This window comes from Phyllobates terribilis, unplaced genomic scaffold, assembly GCF_046119375.1.
Source record: "Phyllobates terribilis strain yellow unplaced genomic scaffold, ASM4611937v1 Scaffold_134__1_contigs__length_4944459, whole genome shotgun sequence".
Classification (NCBI taxonomy): Eukaryota; Metazoa; Chordata; class Amphibia; order Anura; family Dendrobatidae; genus Phyllobates; species Phyllobates terribilis.
Window position 1 is genome coordinate 4,869,078 of NW_027362894.1, and position 19,474 is coordinate 4,888,551.

A 19,474-nucleotide genomic window follows, 5' to 3' on the forward strand; every position below is an offset into this window, starting at 1 on the left:
CTCCACCTCTTTAAACACAGCACCTTCACCCCCTGCTGTTCCCACCCGCCTCAACACCGTTGGAAGGGAGGAGAACCAATTAAGGCGGGGGGTGGGGTGGAACGAGCAGCTGTCTACCCTTAGCAGGAGGGCTCCTGATTACATACCTCTCCTGCTGCTGCTGCTGCTGGCTGTCCAGCAGCAGACTGAAGGTGGCTGCTGCTGTGCACAGGTATATAAAGGCTCAGAGCCTATTATGACACGCGCAGCCAGCGTTCCATTGCCACATTCCATCTACTGCAGGCAGGATACCTGGCTGGCTGAATGTCGCTGAGAAGCTCACAGAGACCGCCATAAGCAACAGTTTAACAGAATGCCACAGACTAATCAACCAAACTTTTTGGGTTGGGTTCTCTTTTATAGTCTGCAGGCATTAAATGAAAGAAGTCAGTGTTCCAGCAGAAGGAGACAACGTTTCAGAAAAGGCATTGTAGCAAACCAAAAAAGAAATTTTAAGCGCAGCAGAGTAACCAGCGCACATACCTGTTAGCTCAGGTGAGTTTAAAAGGCTGCTGTTGATAACAAGGGCATTTGCTAAATAGATGGTGTGTGTGCAACAATATACTGAAAGGTCAATTATATTGTGCAGCTTATCTCACCACCTGTAGTTATTTAGGTGAAAGCTCCAAAATGCTTGCCTAATATGTCTGTTTATCCAAAAGGAAGTAAAAAGGGAGAGCTAGAAAGATAGCATTGCATCACATTACATGGCAATGCAATGCACAGTTGCTGAAGTTGAACCAAAATGAGCTTGTAATCTGGCTTCTGCAACTTTGAACATGAAAAATCCAATGAGGAGAAGAAAAGCAAAGCCAAAGAGTCCATCCCAAAATCCGACAAACAAGCAAAATGAACAAAAAACATTGAATTCAATTCTTTCTGATTTTAGAAACTGCATTAAAGAAGGGGTGCACCGGTCCTGGAGATACTGCAATACCAGGTCAATGCGTGGAGTGGACAGAGCAAGCTCTTTTTCCATCTCCCTGTTCTAAAAATCCATTTAATATATGGTCCCCAGATAGGGGACGTATCAGATATTAAACTGATAAGAACAGATACTACACTTGATCTTAGCCAAAAGGCCGAGAAGCGATAACCAGAATTGGTTTCAAACTACGGAGCCACCCAAGGATCCTGAAAAGTCCATTTGTGGAGATGAGCTCCTGGACTCCCGTTAAGAAGACATGTTGTCAACCTCTAGATCCCTTACATGCCTGCACTTTTCGGCTTGCTGCTGCTGCAATCCACGCGTTTTAGATCTGCATAACTCCACCTCTTTAAACACAGCACCTTCACCCCCTGCTGTTCCCACCCGCCTCAACACCGTTGGAAGGGAGGAGAACCAATTAAGGCGGGGGGTGGGGTGGAACGAGCAGCTGTCTACCCTTAGCAGGAGGGCTCCTGATTACATACCTCTCCTGCTGCTGCTGCTGCTGGCTGTCCAGCAGCAGACTGAAGGTGGCTGCTGCTGTGCACAGGTATATAAAGGCTCAGAGCCTATTATGACACGCGCAGCCAGCGTTCCATTGCCACATTCCATCTACTGCAGGCAGGATACCTGGCTGGCTGAATGTCGCTGAGAAGCTCACAGAGACCGCCATAAGCAACAGTTTAACAGAATGCCACAGACTAATCAACCAAACTTTTTGGGTTGGGTTCTCTTTTATAGTCTGCAGGCATTAAATGAAAGAAGTCAGTGTTCCAGCAGAAGGAGACAACGTTTCAGAAAAGGCATTGTAGCAAACCAAAAAAGAAATTTTAAGCGCAGCAGAGTAACCAGCGCACATACCTGTTAGCTCAGGTGAGTTTAAAAGGCTGCTGTTGATAACAAGGGCATTTGCTAAATAGATGGTGTGTGTGCAACAATATACTGAAAGGTCAATTATATTGTGCAGCTTATCTCACCACCTGTAGTTATTTAGGTGAAAGCTCCAAAATGCTTGCCTAATATGTCTGTTTATCCAAAAGGAAGTAAAAAGGGAGAGCTAGAAAGATAGCATTGCATCACATTACATGGCAATGCAATGCACAGTTGCTGAAGTTGAACCAAAATGAGCTTGTAATCTGGCTTCTGCAACTTTGAACATGAAAAATCCAATGAGGAGAAGAAAAGCAAAGCCAAAGAGTCCATCCCAAAATCCGACAAACAAGCAAAATGAACAAAAAACATTGAATTCAATTCTTTCTGATTTTAGAAACTGCATTAAAGAAGGGGTGCACCGGTCCTGGAGATACTGCAATACCAGGTCAATGCGTGGAGTGGACAGAGCAAGCTCTTTTTCCATCTCCCTGTTCTAAAAATCCATTATATATATGGTCCCCAGATAGGGGACGTATCAGATATTAAACTGATAAGAACAGATAAGGTTTCAACGCAATTTTATTGATTCAAAAGTATATTTACAAAGGTTTTAAAAAAGAACATTTATAACATTACAATAAAATGATAAAACATGATAATAATCAATTCAAGTTTTTTGTAAAAACACAATTTACCATCATAAAACCATTGTAACAATTAAGAAAATCATAATTACAGATGTACTTGGGTTTATTTAATTACCACTAATTGTGTTCCATAATTGTACACACCACATAGAAGCCGCTTCTTTTGCTCCATACAGTTTTTTATCTCTGAGATAGTAAATATACATTTCACTTAAAGCAATTTTTATACAGTCTGTTGAATCAATATGATCATGTTTGAAGAGTAAAATATTTCTAACTTTCCACATGGCATTTTTAAAACAATTAATAATAATCCAGGCAACTCGGAATTGTTTAAAATTTGGACACTTAAAAAGACCATAAAAGACATAAAAGTGATTAAAATCTTTCAGGCCACATGCCCATTTTAAAAGTGGGCCTACCTTTCTCCAAACCTCCTGTGCAAAAGGACAATTCCAAAAGAGATGCAATACAGACTCACTTTCCCCGCATATATCTCTTGGACATTTGGCTCTCGCCACCAGCCCCCGCCTATGTTGAAACTCACGGGTAGGGAGGCACTGGTGGACGATAGCCCAGGCAAGGTCCTTGTGTACATTTGCAAGATATTTCCCGTACACATTTCGCCACACCGTTTTGGACCTTGCCTGTGAAAAATTGGAGACAGGAATTGTGTCCTCAGAGTGTCTGCAAGCAATAGATACCTTCCTTTGGTCCCCCAATATATCAGGCTCCAATTCCTGGAGACCTAAAAGCCTGACCATTTTCTCAAGTATCACATACTGTTTAGGTGGGCACAGGAGCACAGGAGAACTTAAAGGTAGGCTAAACCACCTTTTAAAAATCATTCCTGCTGCATATTTTAAAAAATAAATAAAAATGCCATCAGATTTAAAAACCTTAAAACAGAAGCAGAAATACTTTATATGGAAAAAGGTAAAAAAATTGGGTACATCTTTACCTCCATTAGATTTACATTTGTACATCAGATCTCTTTTTAACTTTTCCATTTTTGAACCCCATAAAAACATAAAAACAATTCTTGTTACTTTCTTGATTTGTAAATTGGAAGGGGGAAACACCATTGCAACATACAACATAATGGGAATTAAAACGGCTTTAATAATTAAAATTTTACCTTCCATACTAAGGTTCCTTAAATTCCACAATGAGATCTTTTTTTCAATTTTATCCATTGCAGAGTCCCAGTTAGGGTCCCCCTCATTGTCTTGGTTAAAAATAATTCCTAAAATTTTTATGTGATTTTTCTGTATCACTATCCCAGGGGTCAAAGAGGAGTCCCATCCCCCCACATTAAAACAGTCACATTTATCTATATTTAATTTAAAACCTGAGGCTTCACAGAAAAATTGTGTGTTTCTCAATACCCTCCTCAGAGATGTGGAATCTGGACATAGTATGGTAACATCATCCATGTAACTTAGGGCTTTAAGTTGCATACCCCTACTCCCGGGAATAGGTACCCCTTTAATTACTTTATCTTTTCTCAGTATGGTTAATAGTGGTTCCATAACACAGATAAAGAGCAGTGGTGAGAGAGGGCACCCTTGTTTCACCCCTGATAATAGAGGAACCCCCTTCGTTAAAAACCCATTTACAGAAATTTGACTAAAACAAGAATGATATAAAAGCATAATGCGGGTTAAAATTTTCTCTGGAAACGCCATTTTTTTAAGAACCATAAAAAGAAATTCATGCGATACCCTGTCAAAAGCTTTTTCAAAGTCTAAGGATAAAATAGCAAGGTTTTGACTTCTCTCTTTTGAATACCATATGGTATCCCTAATTATGTTGAGGGACTCAGCTATGGTTCTTCCGGGAACACCACATACCTGGTTAGGGTGAATTAATTTGGCTATAAAGGGTTTTAAACGGACTGCAATAAGTTTAGCTAAAATTTTATAATCAAGGTTTAAAAGCGTAATAGGCCGCCAGTTTTTAAGTTGGCTCCTATCCCCTTTTTTATATATTAAAGATACCAGACCTCTCCTCCAAGATGGGGGTAATTTATTAGTATTAAAAGCTTCTTTAAACAATAAAAACATATCGTTCTTTAAAATTCCCCAAAAAGTCAGATAAAACTCAATCGGTAGACCGTCTTCCCCAGGGGCTTTCCCACTGGAGAAACTTTTAAAAATCTGTAAAAGTTCCTCACTGGTGAGATCCCTAGATAAAATACCCTGGTCTAAAATATCTAACTTAAAATCAAGGGAATTAATAGCATACTCTAAAAAGGATGGATCTATAACTTTAGTGTTAAAAAGAAGTTGATAAAAATTAAAAGCTTTTCCTAACATACCCTTAATATCATTTTCACCTTCAAGATTTAGGATTGCATCCCTCCTCCCCATTACCTTTTTGAAGAAGAATCGGGAGCATTTCTCTCCTTCCTCCAGGTGCTGTACATGGGAGTTAAAAATTATTTGTTTTCCTTTTTCATTAAGAGCATTTTTTATTTCAGACTTAAGATTTGCAATATCATCATCCACATCAATACCAACTTCTTTTAGTTTAAAGAGTACTTGTAATCTCATATTAAAAACATAAAACCACTGCTTTTTCTTTTTTGCTTTCATTTTCCCTGCCTTAATAAAAAATAATTTAATCTTAGGTTTAATGCTCTCCCACCAATCCAGCATCGATGCGCGGGGGTCTCTCTTTGATTGCCAGCACTGGTAGGCCTGCACAAACCTCTTTTGAATATCAATATCCTCTAGGAGAGTTGTATTTAATCTCCATGGGCCTCTTGAGGTATTTTGTTCCCCTGCTAACTCTAAAAACACAGATAAAACTTTATGATCAGAGAATAAATTAGATAAAAGAAAACATTTACAAGGTTTAAAGGCAGTAGAAGCAAATATGAAATCAATTCTAGAAGAAACTCTTCCATTGGACCATGTAACACCTGGATCCGCCGGCAAGAGCTCCTTCCAGCAGTCCTGTAATCTAAAATCATCAATTAAACTTTTCAACAAATAGGAGGTACGGTCTTTACGATTCACATCCCCACCCTGCCGGGATTCCCCATCACGTAAACAATTAAAATCTCCTCCCACTAGCAGGGGGGTTGACCCAACACAAAATAATGGCAATATTTCAAGTAAATCCGCCCTTTCCTGCTTCCCAGGAGGAGCGTACACATTTAATAAACGTAAAGAAAGTCCATTAAAAACAAGATGTATTAAAATAGCTCTGCCAGGTATAATTTCAGTCACAGATTGAATGATGGTAGAATGTCCACGGCAAAGTAGTCCAACTCCGGCAGCACGACAGTCATTAGCACCGGACCACACAGAAGCGCCCAGTTTCCAGTCTTCTTTTAAGTCCTTATAATTTAAATTACTCTGTATACCACATTCTTGTAGAAAGCAGAAATCAAAGTCCAATGTCTCTAAATAAGAAAATAAAGCAGCCCTACGTGTAGGGCTCTTTAGGGACCTCACATTTAGTGAGGAGATTTTAAGAGGAACAGACATTAAGAAGAATCAGGATCTGAAGATGGGAAGAAGTCAATACATGGCACCTCCTCCTCCGCATCTCCAGGGGTCAGGATTTGTTTAATATTACCGGGATCTGAAGCAGGCAAAAAGGCATCATCCACTTTTGGCTCCTCATCTGGACCTCGACATCCGTGTTTTCTTTGGATATCAGGTTGCTTTACGTCCTCCCGTTGCCTTTTCAGAGGCTGGGAGCTGTCCATCTTTTCCAAGTCCTGTGCATCTGCAGTCCTCATGGCGGTCTGGTCTATGGAACGGGTGTCATCCCTCTGGGTCGTCTTGTCCTCTGGTCTGGTCACGGAACTACTGCGACTTCTGGTTCGAGGACCAGGGCTCGACTGGGTCTTAGCCGGGTCCTTTTTACTTCGCGCCCTAGAGGTCTCTCTTTCCGACACACTGGTTGATCGATTAAGGAGCGTACCCTTTTTGCCCTTACTCAAGATCACCGATGATGGTGTGGCGAATCTGGGTGCTTGCTTAATCGGGGTACTAGAGGTCTCCTCAGTTCCACATAATGCCGGTGGTGCATTCATGCTGGATGAGGACCCTTCCTCTTGACTCTGAGATACGGCAACATCTAGAGCCAGAACATCGATCAATTCCACAGAGAGCGAACCCTCGGTTAATCTTATGGAGCCCCTATGACCGTCCTTCTGTGGAACTACCAGCGGGCCCTCTGGCGGAGCCGTTGAAGGATTTGGTCCGGACCCGTCAGCGTGCGCCAACCCAGGTCCAGGGGCAGGTGTAGTAATACTCCCTCCGAAGTATTCTTGGATAGTCAGTTGACCTGACTTAAACATGTCATATGTTTTTGACTTTTTGCTCGGACAATTCCTGAAGGCGTGACCTGCCTTCCCACATAGGTTACATACGATCTCAGAGTCACACGTAGCGGAGGTGTGCCCACTCTTACCGCACTTGTTGCAAAAGACTACATGAGCCCTTGTACAATTTTCTCGTGTATGCCCATATTCATGACAATTCCGGCATTGAAGGGGCATTCCTGGGTAGCGTAGGAATCCCCTGACATTACCAATGGCAAAATTAGCAGGCGGGTGGTGAAGACCACCAATGCCGCTCTGATCTGGATGGAACTTCACCAGGTATTTCCTCTTCCCATTCCAGAAGCGCTGGGAGTTGAGGATATCATGTGAGAAGCGCACTGACTTGCAGTAACGCTTCAAAAAGGTTTCGATATCGCCCTCAGAGACGAATGGGCTGTACATGAAGATCACCAAGGGTACTTCCTCTTCACCGTACAGGAAGTCAAAGCTCAGCCCGTTCAGTCTCTCATCGTCCTTGTCCGCAACCATCAGTGCTGCATGGATATTATCACAGCATGATTTAGCCATAAAGGAAATGGTATATCGCCCACGGAATTCCTGATCGTAAAGACACAGGATCTTATCTCGCTCCAGGTGGAAGAACCCAAAAAGAATCTCATGCACGATGTACTGCAGATTCTTCTCATGGCGCTGGCATTCATCCACCATGATTCTAATGGACTGTCGCAGTGGAGTCTCCCCCACCGCAAATCCAAAAGAAAAAGGCATTTTCGGCCCTCAGGGACTAAGCCCTCCCCCAATAGTAACAAGGGAATGAATCCCACAAAAGCAGGAACAAACCCAAGACCGAGGGAGGGGTACCCCAAGAACTTACACAGCCAACTAAGCGATAAAGCTCAGCAAAGGAAAACGCCCTTATTTCCTCGGGTCGCCACGAAGACAAGACGCGATCGCTCCCCGTTGTCCGGGGACTAAGCCGACCTGCCAATAGCTGCAAGGGGGTGAAGCTCCCTCCGTTAAGAGAGAGCGATCCCCCAAGGCCAACAAGTCGGGTACCCCAGGCACCTCCTAGCCGAGACCAAGGCAGCAACCGTTAGATCACTGCACCTGATCCTAGCCAAAAGGCCGAGAAGCGATAACCAGAATTGGTTTCAAACTACGGAGCCACCCAAGGATCCTGAAAAGTCCATTTGTGGAGATGAGCTCCTGGACTCCCGTTAAGAAGACATGTTGTCAACCTCTAGATCCCTTACATGCCTGCACTTTTCGGCTTGCTGCTGCTGCAATCCACGCGTTTTAGATCTGCATAACTCCACCTCTTTAAACACAGCACCTTCACCCCCTGCTGTTCCCACCCGCCTCAACACCGTTGGAAGGGAGGAGAACCAATTAAGGCGGGGGGTGGGGTGGAACGAGCAGCTGTCTACCCTTAGCAGGAGGGCTCCTGATTACATACCTCTCCTGCTGCTGCTGCTGCTGGCTGTCCAGCAGCAGACTGAAGGTGGCTGCTGCTGTGCACAGGTATATAAAGGCTCAGAGCCTATTATGACACGCGCAGCCAGCGTTCCATTGCCACATTCCATCTACTGCAGGCAGGATACCTGGCTGGCTGAATGTCGCTGAGAAGCTCACAGAGACCGCCATAAGCAACAGTTTAACAGAATGCCACAGACTAATCAACCAAACTTTTTGGGTTGGGTTCTCTTTTATAGTCTGCAGGCATTAAATGAAAGAAGTCAGTGTTCCAGCAGAGGGAGACAACGTTTCAGAAAAGGCATTGTAGCAAACCAAAAAAGAAATTTTAAGCGCAGCAGAGTAACCAGCGCACATACCTGTTAGCTCAGGTGAGTTTAAAAGGCTGCTGTTGATAACAAGGGCATTTGCTAAATAGATGGTGTGTGTGCAACAATATACTGAAAGGTCAATTATATTGTGCAGCTTATCTCACCACCTGTAGTTATTTAGGTGAAAGCTCCAAAATGCTTGCCTAATATGTCTGTTTATCCAAAAGGAAGTAAAAAGGGAGAGCTAGAAAGATAGCATTGCATCACATTACATGGCAATGCAATGCACAGTTGCTGAAGTTGAACCAAAATGAGCTTGTAATCTGGCTTCTGCAACTTTGAACATGAAAAATCCAATGAGGAGAAGAAAAGCAAAGCCAAAGAGTCCATCCCAAAATCCGACAAACAAGCAAAATGAACAAAAAACATTGAATTCAATTCTTTCTGATTTTAGAAACTGCATTAAAGAAGGGGTGCACCGGTCCTGGAGATACTGCAATACCAGGTCAATGCGTGGAGTGGACAGAGCAAGCTCTTTTTCCATCTCCCTGTTCTAAAAATCCATTTAATATATGGTCCCCAGATAGGGGACGTATCAGATATTAAACTGATAAGAACAGATACTACACTTGATCTTAGCCAAAAGGCCGAGAAGCGATAACCAGAATTGGTTTCAAACTACGGAGCCACCCAAGGATCCTGAAAAGTCCATTTGTGGAGATGAGCTCCTGGACTCCCGTTAAGAAGACATGTTGTCAACCTCTAGATCCCTTACATGCCTGCACTTTTTGGCTTGCTGCTGCTGCAATCCACGCGTTTTAGATCTGCATAACTCCACCTCTTTAAACACAGCACCTTCACCCCCTGCTGTTCCCACCCGCCTCAACACCGTTGGAAGGGAGGAGAACCAATTAAGGCGGGGGGTGGGGTGGAACGAGCAGCTGTCTACCCTTAGCAGGAGGGCTCCTGATTACATACCTCTCCTGCTGCTGCTGCTGCTGGCTGTCCAGCAGCAGACTGAAGGTGGCTGCTGCTGTGCACAGGTATATAAAGGCTCAGAGCCTATTATGACACGCGCAGCCAGCGTTCCATTGCCACATTCCATCTACTGCAGGCAGGATACCTGGCTGGCTGAATGTCGCTGAGAAGCTCACAGAGACCGCCATAAGCAACAGTTTAACAGAATGCCACAGACTAATCAACCAAACTTTTTGGGTTGGGTTCTCTTTTATAGTCTGCAGGCATTAAATGAAAGAAGTCAGTGTTCCAGCAGAAGGAGACAACGTTTCAGAAAAGGCATTGTAGCAAACCAAAAAAGAAATTTTAAGCGCAGCAGAGTAACCAGCGCACATACCTGTTAGCTCAGGTGAGTTTAAAAGGCTGCTGTTGATAACAAGGGCATTTGCTAAATAGATGGTGTGTGTGCAACAATATACTGAAAGGTCAATTATATTGTGCAGCTTATCTCACCACCTGTAGTTATTTAGGTGAAAGCTCCAAAATGCTTGCCTAATATGTCTGTTTATCCAAAAGGAAGTAAAAAGGGAGAGCTAGAAAGATAGCATTGCATCACATTACATGGCAATGCAATGCACAGTTGCTGAAGTTGAACCAAAATGAGCTTGTAATCTGGCTTCTGCAACTTTGAACATGAAAAATCCAATGAGGAGAAGAAAAGCAAAGCCAAAGAGTCCATCCCAAAATCCGACAAACAAGCAAAATGAACAAAAAACATTGAATTCAATTCTTTCTGATTTTAGAAACTGCATTAAAGAAGGGGTGCACCGGTCCTGGAGATACTGCAATACCAGGTCAATGCGTGGAGTGGACAGAGCAAGCTCTTTTTCCATCTCCCTGTTCTAAAAATCCATTTAATATATGGTCCCCAGATAGGGGACGTATCAGATATTAAACTGATAAGAACAGATACTACACTTGATCTTAGCCAAAAGGCCGAGAAGCGATAACCAGAATTGGTTTCAAACTACGGAGCCACCCAAGGATCCTGAAAAGTCCATTTGTGGAGATGAGCTCCTGGACTCCCGTTAAGAAGACATGTTGTCAACCTCTAGATCCCTTACATGCCTGCACTTTTCGGCTTGCTGCTGCTGCAATCCACGCGTTTTAGATCTGCATAACTCCACCTCTTTAAACACAGCACCTTCACCCCCTGCTGTTCCCACCCGCCTCAACACCGTTGGAAGGGAGGAGAACCAATTAAGGTGGGGGGTGGGGTGGAACGAGCAGCTGTCTACCCTTAGCAGGAGGGCTCCTGATTACATACCTCTCCTGCTGCTGCTGCTGCTGGCTGTCCAGCAGCAGACTGAAGGTGGCTGCTGCTGTGCACAGGTATATAAAGGCTCAGAGCCTATTATGACACGCGCAGCCAGCGTTCCATTGCCACATTCCATCTACTGCAGGCAGGATACCTGGCTGGCTGAATGTCGCTGAGAAGCTCACAGAGACCGCCATAAGCAACAGTTTAACAGAATGCTACAGACTAATCAACCAAACTTTTTGGGTTGGGTTCTCTTTTATAGTCTGCAGGCATTAAATGAAAGAAGTCAGTGTTCCAGCAGAAGGAGACAACGTTTCAGAAAAGGCATTGTAGCAAACCAAAAAAGAAATTTTAAGCGCAGCAGAGTAACCAGCGCACATACCTGTTAGCTCAGGTGAGTTTAAAAGGCTGCTGTTGATAACAAGGGCATTTGCTAAATAGATGGTGTGTGTGCAACAATATACTGAAAGGTCAATTATATTGTGCAGCTTATCTCACCACCTGTAGTTATTTAGGTGAAAGCTCCAAAATGCTTGCCTAATATGTCTGTTTATCCAAAAGGAAGTAAAAAGGGAGAGCTAGAAAGATAGCATTGCATCACATTACATGGCAATGCAATGCACAGTTGCTGAAGTTGAACCAAAATGAGCTTGTAATCTGGCTTCTGCAACTTTGAACATGAAAAATCCAATGAGGAGAAGAAAAGCAAAGCCAAAGAGTCCATCCCAAAATCCGACAAACAAGCAAAATGAACAAAAAACATTGAATTCAATTCTTTCTGATTTTAGAAACTGCATTAAAGAAGGGGTGCACCGGTCCTGGAGATACTGCAATACCAGGTCAATGCGTGGAGTGGACAGAGCAAGCTCTTTTTCCATCTCCCTGTTCTAAAAATCCATTTAATATATGGTCCCCAGATAGGGGACGTATCAGATATTAAACTGATAAGAACAGATACTACACTTGATCTTAGCCAAAAGGCCGAGAAGCGATAACCAGAATTGGTTTCAAACTACGGAGCCACCCAAGGATCCTGAAAAGTCCATTTGTGGAGATGAGCTCCTGGACTCCCGTTAAGAAGACATGTTGTCAACCTCTAGATCCCTTACATGCCTGCACTTTTCGGCTTGCTGCTGCTGCAATCCACGCGTTTTAGATCTGCATAACTCCACCTCTTTAAACACAGCACCTTCACCCCCTGCTGTTCCCACCCGCCTCAACACCGTTGGAAGGGAGGAGAACCAATTAAGGCGGGGGGTGGGGTGGAACGAGCAGCTGTCTACCCTTAGCAGGAGGGCTCCTGATTACATACCTCTCCTGCTGCTGCTGCTGCTGGCTGTCCAGCAGCAGACTGAAGGTGGCTGCTGCTGTGCACAGGTATATAAAGGCTCAGAGCCTATTATGACACGCGCAGCCAGCGTTCCATTGCCACATTCCATCTACTGCAGGCAGGATACCTGGCTGGCTGAATGTCGCTGAGAAGCTCACAGAGACCGCCATAAGCAACAGTTTAACAGAATGCCACAGACTAATCAACCAAACTTTTTGGGTTGGGTTCTCTTTTATAGTCTGCAGGCATTAAATGAAAGAAGTCAGTGTTCCAGCAGAAGGAGACAACGTTTCAGAAAAGGCATTGTAGCAAACCAAAAAAGAAATTTTAAGCGCAGCAGAGTAACCAGCGCACATACCTGTTAGCTCAGGTGAGTTTAAAAGGCTGCTGTTGATAACAAGGGCATTTGCTAAATAGATGGTGTGTGTGCAACAATATACTGAAAGGTCAATTATATTGTGCAGCTTATCTCACCACCTGTAGTTATTTAGGTGAAAGCTCCAAAATGCTTGCCTAATATGTCTGTTTATCCAAAAGGAAGTAAAAAGGGAGAGCTAGAAAGATAGCATTGCATCACATTACATGGCAATGCAATGCACAGTTGCTGAAGTTGAACCAAAATGAGCTTGTAATCTGGCTTCTGCAACTTTGAACATGAAAAATCCAATGAGGAGAAGAAAAGCAAAGCCAAAGAGTCCATCCCAAAATCCGACAAACAAGCAAAATGAACAAAAAACATTGAATTCAATTCTTTCTGATTTTAGAAACTGCATTAAAGAAGGGGTGCACCGGTCCTGGAGATACTGCAATACCAGGTCAATGCGTGGAGTGGACAGAGCAAGCTCTTTTTCCATCTCCCTGTTCTAAAAATCCATTTAATATATGGTCCCCAGATAGGGGACGTATCAGATATTAAACTGATAAGAACAGATACTACACTTGATCTTAGCCAAAAGGCCGAGAAGCGATAACCAGAATTGGTTTCAAACTACGGAGCCACCCAAGGATCCTGAAAAGTCCATTTGTGGAGATGAGCTCCTGGACTCCCGTTAAGAAGACATGTTGTCAACCTCTAGATCCCTTACATGCCTGCACTTTTCGGCTTGCTGCTGCTGCAATCCACGCGTTTTAGATCTGCATAACTCCACCTCTTTAAACACAGCACCTTCACCCCCTGCTGTTCCCACCCGCCTCAACACCGTTGGAAGGGAGGAGAACCAATTAAGGCGGGGGGTGGGGTGGAACGAGCAGCTGTCTACCCTTAGCAGGAGGGCTCCTGATTACATACCTCTCCTGCTGCTGCTGCTGCTGGCTGTCCAGCAGCAGACTGAAGGTGGCTGCTGCTGTGCACAGGTATATAAAGGCTCAGAGCCTATTATGACACGCGCAGCCAGCGTTCCATTGCCACATTCCATCTACTGCAGGCAGGATACCTGGCTGGCTGAATGTCGCTGAGAAGCTCACAGAGACCGCCATAAGCAACAGTTTAACAGAATGCCACAGACTAATCAACCAAACTTTTTGGGTTGGGTTCTCTTTTATAGTCTGCAGGCATTAAATGAAAGAAGTCAGTGTTCCAGCAGAAGGAGACAACGTTTCAGAAAAGGCATTGTAGCAAACCAAAAAAGAAATTTTAAGCGCAGCAGAGTAACCAGCGCACATACCTGTTAGCTCAGGTGAGTTTAAAAGGCTGCTGTTGATAACAAGGGCATTTGCTAAATAGATGGTGTGTGTGCAACAATATACTGAAAGGTCAATTATATTGTGCAGCTTATCTCACCACCTGTAGTTATTTAGGTGAAAGCTCCAAAATGCTTGCCTAATATGTCTGTTTATCCAAAAGGAACTAAAAAGGGAGAGCTAGAAAGATAGCATTGCATCACATTACATGGCAATGCAATGCACAGTTGCTGAAGTTGAACCAAAATGAGCTTGTAATCTGGCTTCTGCAACTTTGAACATGAAAAATCCAATGAGGAGAAGAAAAGCAAAGCCAAAGAGTCCATCCCAAAATCCGACAAACAAGCAAAATGAACAAAAAACATTGAATTCAATTCTTTCTGATTTTAGAAACTGCATTAAAGAAGGGGTGCACCGGTCCTGGAGATACTGCAATACCAGTTCAATGCGTGGAGTGGACAGAGCAAGCTCTTTTTCCATCTCCCTGTTCTAAAAATCCATTTAATATATGGTCCCCAGATAGGGGACGTATCAGATATTAAACTGATAAGAACAGATACTACACTTGATCTTAGCCAAAAGGCCGAGAAGCGATAACCAGAATTGGTTTCAAACTACGGAGCCACCCAAGGATCCTGAAAAGTCCATTTGTGGAGATGAGCTCCTGGACTCCCGTTAAGAAGACATGTTGTCAACCTCTAGATCCCTTACATGCCTGCACTTTTCGGCTTGCTGCTGCTGCAATCCACGCGTTTTAGATCTGCATAACTCCACCTCTTTAAACACAGCACCTTCACCCCCTGCTGTTCCCACCCGCCTCAACACCGTTGGAAGGGAGGAGAACCAATTAAGGCGGGGGGTGGGGTGGAACGAGCAGCTGTCTACCCTTAGCAGGAGGGCTCCTGATTACATACCTCTCCTGCTGCTGCTGCTGCTGGCTGTCCAGCAGCAGACTGAAGGTGGCTGCTGCTGTGCACAGGTATATAAAGGCTCAGAGCCTATTATGACACGCGCAGCCAGCGTTCCATTGCCACATTCCATCTACTGCAGGCAGGATACCTGGCTGGCTGAATGTCGCTGAGAAGCTCACAGAGACCGCCATAAGCAACAGTTTAACAGAATGCCACAGACTAATCAACCAAACTTTTTGGGTTGGGTTCTCTTTTATAGTCTGCAGGCATTAAATGAAAGAAGTCAGTGTTCCAGCAGAAGGAGACAACGTTTCAGAAAAGGCATTGTAGCAAACCAAAAAAGAAATTTTAAGCGCAGCAGAGTAACCAGCGCACATACCTGTTAGCTCAGGTGAGTTTAAAAGGCTGCTGTTGATAACAAGGGCATTTGCTAAATAGATGGTGTGTGTGCAACAATATACTGAAAGGTCAATTATATTGTGCAGCTTATCTCACCACCTGTAGTTATTTAGGTGAAAGCTCCAAAATGCTTGCCTAATATGTCTGTTTATCCAAAAGGAAGTAAAAAGGGAGAGCTAGAAAGATAGCATTGCATCACATTACATGGCAATGCAATGCACAGTTGCTGAAGTTGAACCAAAATGAGCTTGTAATCTGGCTTCTGCAACTTTGAACATGAAAAATCCAATGAGGAGAAGAAAAGCAAAGCCAAAGAGTCCATCCCAAAATCCGACAAACAAGCAAAATGAACAAAAAACATTGAATTCAATTCTTTCTGATTTTAGAAACTGCATTAAAGAAGGGGTGCACCGGTCCTGGAGATACTGCAATACCAGGTCAATGCGTGGAGTGGACAGAGCAAGCTCTTTTTCCATCTCCCTGTTCTAAAAATCCATTTAATATATGGTCCCCAGATAGGGGACGTATCAGATATTAAACTGATAAGAACAGATACTACACTTGATCTTAGCCAAAAGGCCGAGAAGCGATAACCAGAATTGGTTTCAAACTACGGAGCCACCCAAGGATCCTGAAAAGTCCATTTGTGGAGATGAGCTCCTGGACTCCCGTTAAGAAGACATGTTGTCAACCTCTAGATCCCTTACATGCCTGCACTTTTCGGCTTGCTGCTGCTGCAATCCACGCGTTTTAGATCTGCATAACTCCACCTCTTTAAACACAGCACCTTCACCCCCTGCTGTTCCCACCCGCCTCAACACCGTTGGAAGGGAGGAGAACCAATTAAGGCGGGGGGTGGGGTGGAACGAGCAGCTGTCTACCCTTAGCAGGAGGGCTCCTGATTACATACCTCTCCTGCTGCTGCTGCTGCTGGCTGTCCAGCAGCAGACTGAAGGTGGCTGCTGCTGTGCACAGGTATATAAAGGCTCAGAGCCTATTATGACACGCGCAGCCAGCGTTCCATTGCCACATTCCATCTACTGCAGGCAGGATACCTGGCTGGCTGAATGTCGCTGAGAAGCTCACAGAGACCGCCATAAGCAACAGTTTAACAGAATGCCACAGACTAATCAACCAAACTTTTTGGGTTGGGTTCTCTTTTATAGTCTGCAGGCATTAAATGAAAGAAGTCAGTGTTCCAGCAGAAGGAGACAACGTTTCAGAAAAGGCATTGTAGCAAACCAAAAAAGAAATTTTAAGCGCAGCAGAGTAACCAGCGCACATACCTGTTAGCTCAGGTGAGTTTAAAAGGCTGCTGTTGATAACAAGGGCATTTGCTAAATAGATGGTGTGTGTGCAACAATATACTGAAAGGTCAATTATATTGTGCAGCTTATCTCACCACCTGTAGTTATTTAGGTGAAAGCTCCAAAATGCTTGCCTAATATGTCTGTTTATCCAAAAGGAAGTAAAAAGGGAGAGCTAGAAAGATAGCATTGCATCACATTACATGGCAATGCAATGCACAGTTGCTGAAGTTGAACCAAAATGAGCTTGTAATCTGGCTTCTGCAACTTTGAACATGAAAAATCCAATGAGGAGAAGAAAAGCAAAGCCAAAGAGTCCATCCCAAAATCCGACAAACAAGCAAAATGAACAAAAAACATTGAATTCAATTCTTTCTGATTTTAGAAACTGCATTAAAGAAGGGGTGCACCGGTCCTGGAGATACTGCAATACCAGGTCAATGCGTGGAGTGGACAGAGCAAGCTCTTTTTCCATCTCCCTGTTCTAAAAATCCATTTAATATATGGTCCCCAGATAGGGGACGTATCAGATATTAAACTGATAAGAACAGATACTACACTTGATCTTAGCCAAAAGGCCGAGAAGCGATAACCAGAATTGGTTTCAAACTACGGAGCCACCCAAGGATCTTGAAAAGTCCATTTGTGGAGATGAGCTCCTGGACTCCCGTTAAGAAGACATGTTGTCAACCTCTAGATCCCTTACATGCCTGCACTTTTCGGCTTGCTGCTGCTGCAATCCACGCGTTTTAGATCTGCATAACTCCACCTCTTTAAACACAGCACCTTCACCCCCTGCTGTTCCCACCCGCCTCAACACCGTTGGAAGGGAGGAGAACCAATTAAGGCGGGGGGTGGGGTGGAACGAGCAGCTGTCTACCCTTAGCAGGAGGGCTCCTGATTACATACCTCTCCTGCTGCTGCTGCTGCTGGCTGTCCAGCAGCAGACTGAAGGTGGCTGCTGCTGTGCACAGGTATATAAAGGCTCAGAGCCTATTATGACACGCGCAGCCAGCGTTCCATTGCCACATTCCATCTACTGCAGGCAGGATACCTGGCTGGCTGAATGTCGCTGAGAAGCTCACAGAGACCGCCATAAGCAACAGTTTAACAGAATGCCACAGACTAATCAACCAAACTTTTTGGGTTGGGTTCTCTTTTATAGTCTGCAGGCATTAAATGAAAGAAGTCAGTGTTCCAGCAGAAGGAGACAACGTTTCAGAAAAGGCATTGTAGCAAACCAAAAAAGAAATTTTAAGCGCAGCAGAGTAACCAGCGCACATACCTGTTAGCTCAGGTGAGTTTAAAAGGCTGCTGTTGATAACAAGGGCATTTGCTAAATAGATGGTGTGTGTGCAACAATATACTGAAAGGTCAATTATATTGTGCAGCTTATCTCACCACCTGTAGTTATTTAGGTGAAAGCTCCAAAATGCTTGCCTAATATGTCTGTTTATCCAAAAGGAAGTAAAAAGGGAGAGCTAGAAAGATAGCATTGCATCACATTACATGGCAATGCAATGCACAGTTGCTGAAGTTGAACCAAAATGAGCTTGTAATCTGGCTTCTGCAACTTTGAACATGAAAAATCCAATGAGGAGAAGAAAAGCAAAGCCAAAGAGTCCATCCCAAAATCCGACAAACAAGCAAAATGAACAAAAAACATTGAATTCAATTCTTTCTGATTTTAGAAACTGCATTAAAGAAGGGGTGCACCGGTCCTGGAGATACTGCAATACCAGGTCAATGCGTGGAGTGGACAGAGCAAGCTCTTTTTCCATCTCCCTGTTCTAAAAATCCATTTAATATATGGTCCCCAGATAGGGGACGTATCAGATATTAAACTGATAAGAACAGATACTACACTTGATCTTAGCCAAAAGGCCGAGAAGCGATAACCAGAATTGGTTTCAAACTACGGAGCCACCCAAGGATCCTGAAAAGTCCATTTGTGGAGATGAGCTCCTGGACTCCCGTTAAGAAGACATGTTGTCAACCTCTAGATCCCTTACATGCCTGCACTTTTCGGCTTGCTGCTGCTGCAATCCACGCGTTTTAGATCTGCATAACTCCACCTCTTTAAACACAGCACCTTCACCCCCTGCTGTTCCCACCCGCCTCAACACCGTTGGAAGGGAGGAGAACCAATTAAGGCGGGGGGTGGGGTGGAACGAGCAGCTGTCTACCCTTAGCAGGAGGGCTCCTGATTACATACCTCTCCTGCTGCTGCTGCTGCTGGCTGTCCAGCAGCAGACTGAAGGTGGCTGCTGCTGTGCACAGGTATATAAAGGCTCAGAGCCTATTATGACACGCGCAGCCAGCGTTCCATTGCCACATTCCATCTACTGCAGGCAGGATACCTGGCTGGCTGAATGTCGCTGAGAAGCTCACAGAGACCGCCATAAGCAACAGTTTAACAGAATGCCACAGACTAATCAACCAAACTTTTTGGGTTGGGTTCTCTTTTATAGTCTGCAGGCATTAAATGAAAGAAGTCAGTGTTCCAGCAGAAGGAGACAACGTTTCAGAAAAGGCATTGTAGCAAACCAAAAAAGAAATTTTAAGCGCAGCAGAGTAACCAGCGCACATACCTGTTAGCTCAGGTGAGTTTAAAAGGCTGCTGTTGATAACAAGGGCATTTGCTAAATAGATGGTGTGTGTGCAACAATATACTGAAAGGTCAATTATATTGTGCAGCTTATCTCACCACCTGTAGTTATTTAGGTGAAAGCTCCAAAATGCTTGCCTAATATGTCTGTTTATCCAAAAGGAAGTAAAAAGGGAGAGCTAGAAAGATAGCATTGCATCACATTACATGGCAATGCAATGCACAGTTGCTGAAGTTGAACCAAAATGAGCTTGTAATCTGGCTTCTGCAACTTTGAACATGAAAAATCCAATGAGGAGAAGAAAAGCAAAGCCAAAGAGTCCATCCCAAAATCCGACAAACAAGCAAAATGAACAAAAAACATTGAATTCAATTCTTTCTGATTTT

General features: G+C 43.9%; 10 non-coding genes across 10 annotated transcripts; all 10 read right to left on the reverse strand.

Moving 5' to 3' along the window:
• Nucleotides 1-942: 942 nt before the first annotated feature.
• Nucleotides 943-1,133, reverse strand: LOC141204033 (U2 spliceosomal RNA). The gene has a single exon (XR_012275008.1). It is a non-coding gene; the product is annotated as a U2 spliceosomal RNA (small nuclear RNA).
• Nucleotides 1,134-2,248: 1,115 nt separating this feature from the next.
• Nucleotides 2,249-2,437, reverse strand: LOC141204379 (U2 spliceosomal RNA). The gene has a single exon (XR_012275308.1). It is a non-coding gene; the product is annotated as a U2 spliceosomal RNA (small nuclear RNA).
• A 6,605-nt stretch (nucleotides 2,438-9,042) lies between these two features.
• Nucleotides 9,043-9,233, reverse strand: LOC141204034 (U2 spliceosomal RNA). The gene has a single exon (XR_012275009.1). It is a non-coding gene; the product is annotated as a U2 spliceosomal RNA (small nuclear RNA).
• A 1,115-nt stretch (nucleotides 9,234-10,348) lies between these two features.
• Nucleotides 10,349-10,539, reverse strand: LOC141204035 (U2 spliceosomal RNA). The gene has a single exon (XR_012275010.1). It is a non-coding gene; the product is annotated as a U2 spliceosomal RNA (small nuclear RNA).
• A 1,115-nt stretch (nucleotides 10,540-11,654) lies between these two features.
• Nucleotides 11,655-11,845, reverse strand: LOC141204036 (U2 spliceosomal RNA). Its single transcript, XR_012275011.1, has one exon. It is a non-coding gene; the product is annotated as a U2 spliceosomal RNA (small nuclear RNA).
• Nucleotides 11,846-12,960: 1,115 nt separating this feature from the next.
• On the reverse strand, nucleotides 12,961-13,151 carry LOC141204037 (U2 spliceosomal RNA). The gene has a single exon (XR_012275012.1). It is a non-coding gene; the product is annotated as a U2 spliceosomal RNA (small nuclear RNA).
• A 1,115-nt stretch (nucleotides 13,152-14,266) lies between these two features.
• Nucleotides 14,267-14,457, reverse strand: LOC141204160 (U2 spliceosomal RNA). The gene has a single exon (XR_012275131.1). It is a non-coding gene; the product is annotated as a U2 spliceosomal RNA (small nuclear RNA).
• Nucleotides 14,458-15,572: 1,115 nt separating this feature from the next.
• On the reverse strand, nucleotides 15,573-15,763 carry LOC141204038 (U2 spliceosomal RNA). The gene has a single exon (XR_012275013.1). It is a non-coding gene; the product is annotated as a U2 spliceosomal RNA (small nuclear RNA).
• Nucleotides 15,764-16,878: 1,115 nt separating this feature from the next.
• On the reverse strand, nucleotides 16,879-17,069 carry LOC141204039 (U2 spliceosomal RNA). Its single transcript, XR_012275014.1, has one exon. It is a non-coding gene; the product is annotated as a U2 spliceosomal RNA (small nuclear RNA).
• Nucleotides 17,070-18,184: 1,115 nt separating this feature from the next.
• LOC141204040 (U2 spliceosomal RNA) lies at nucleotides 18,185-18,375 on the reverse strand. The gene has a single exon (XR_012275015.1). It is a non-coding gene; the product is annotated as a U2 spliceosomal RNA (small nuclear RNA).
• Nucleotides 18,376-19,474: the final 1,099 nt, after the last annotated feature.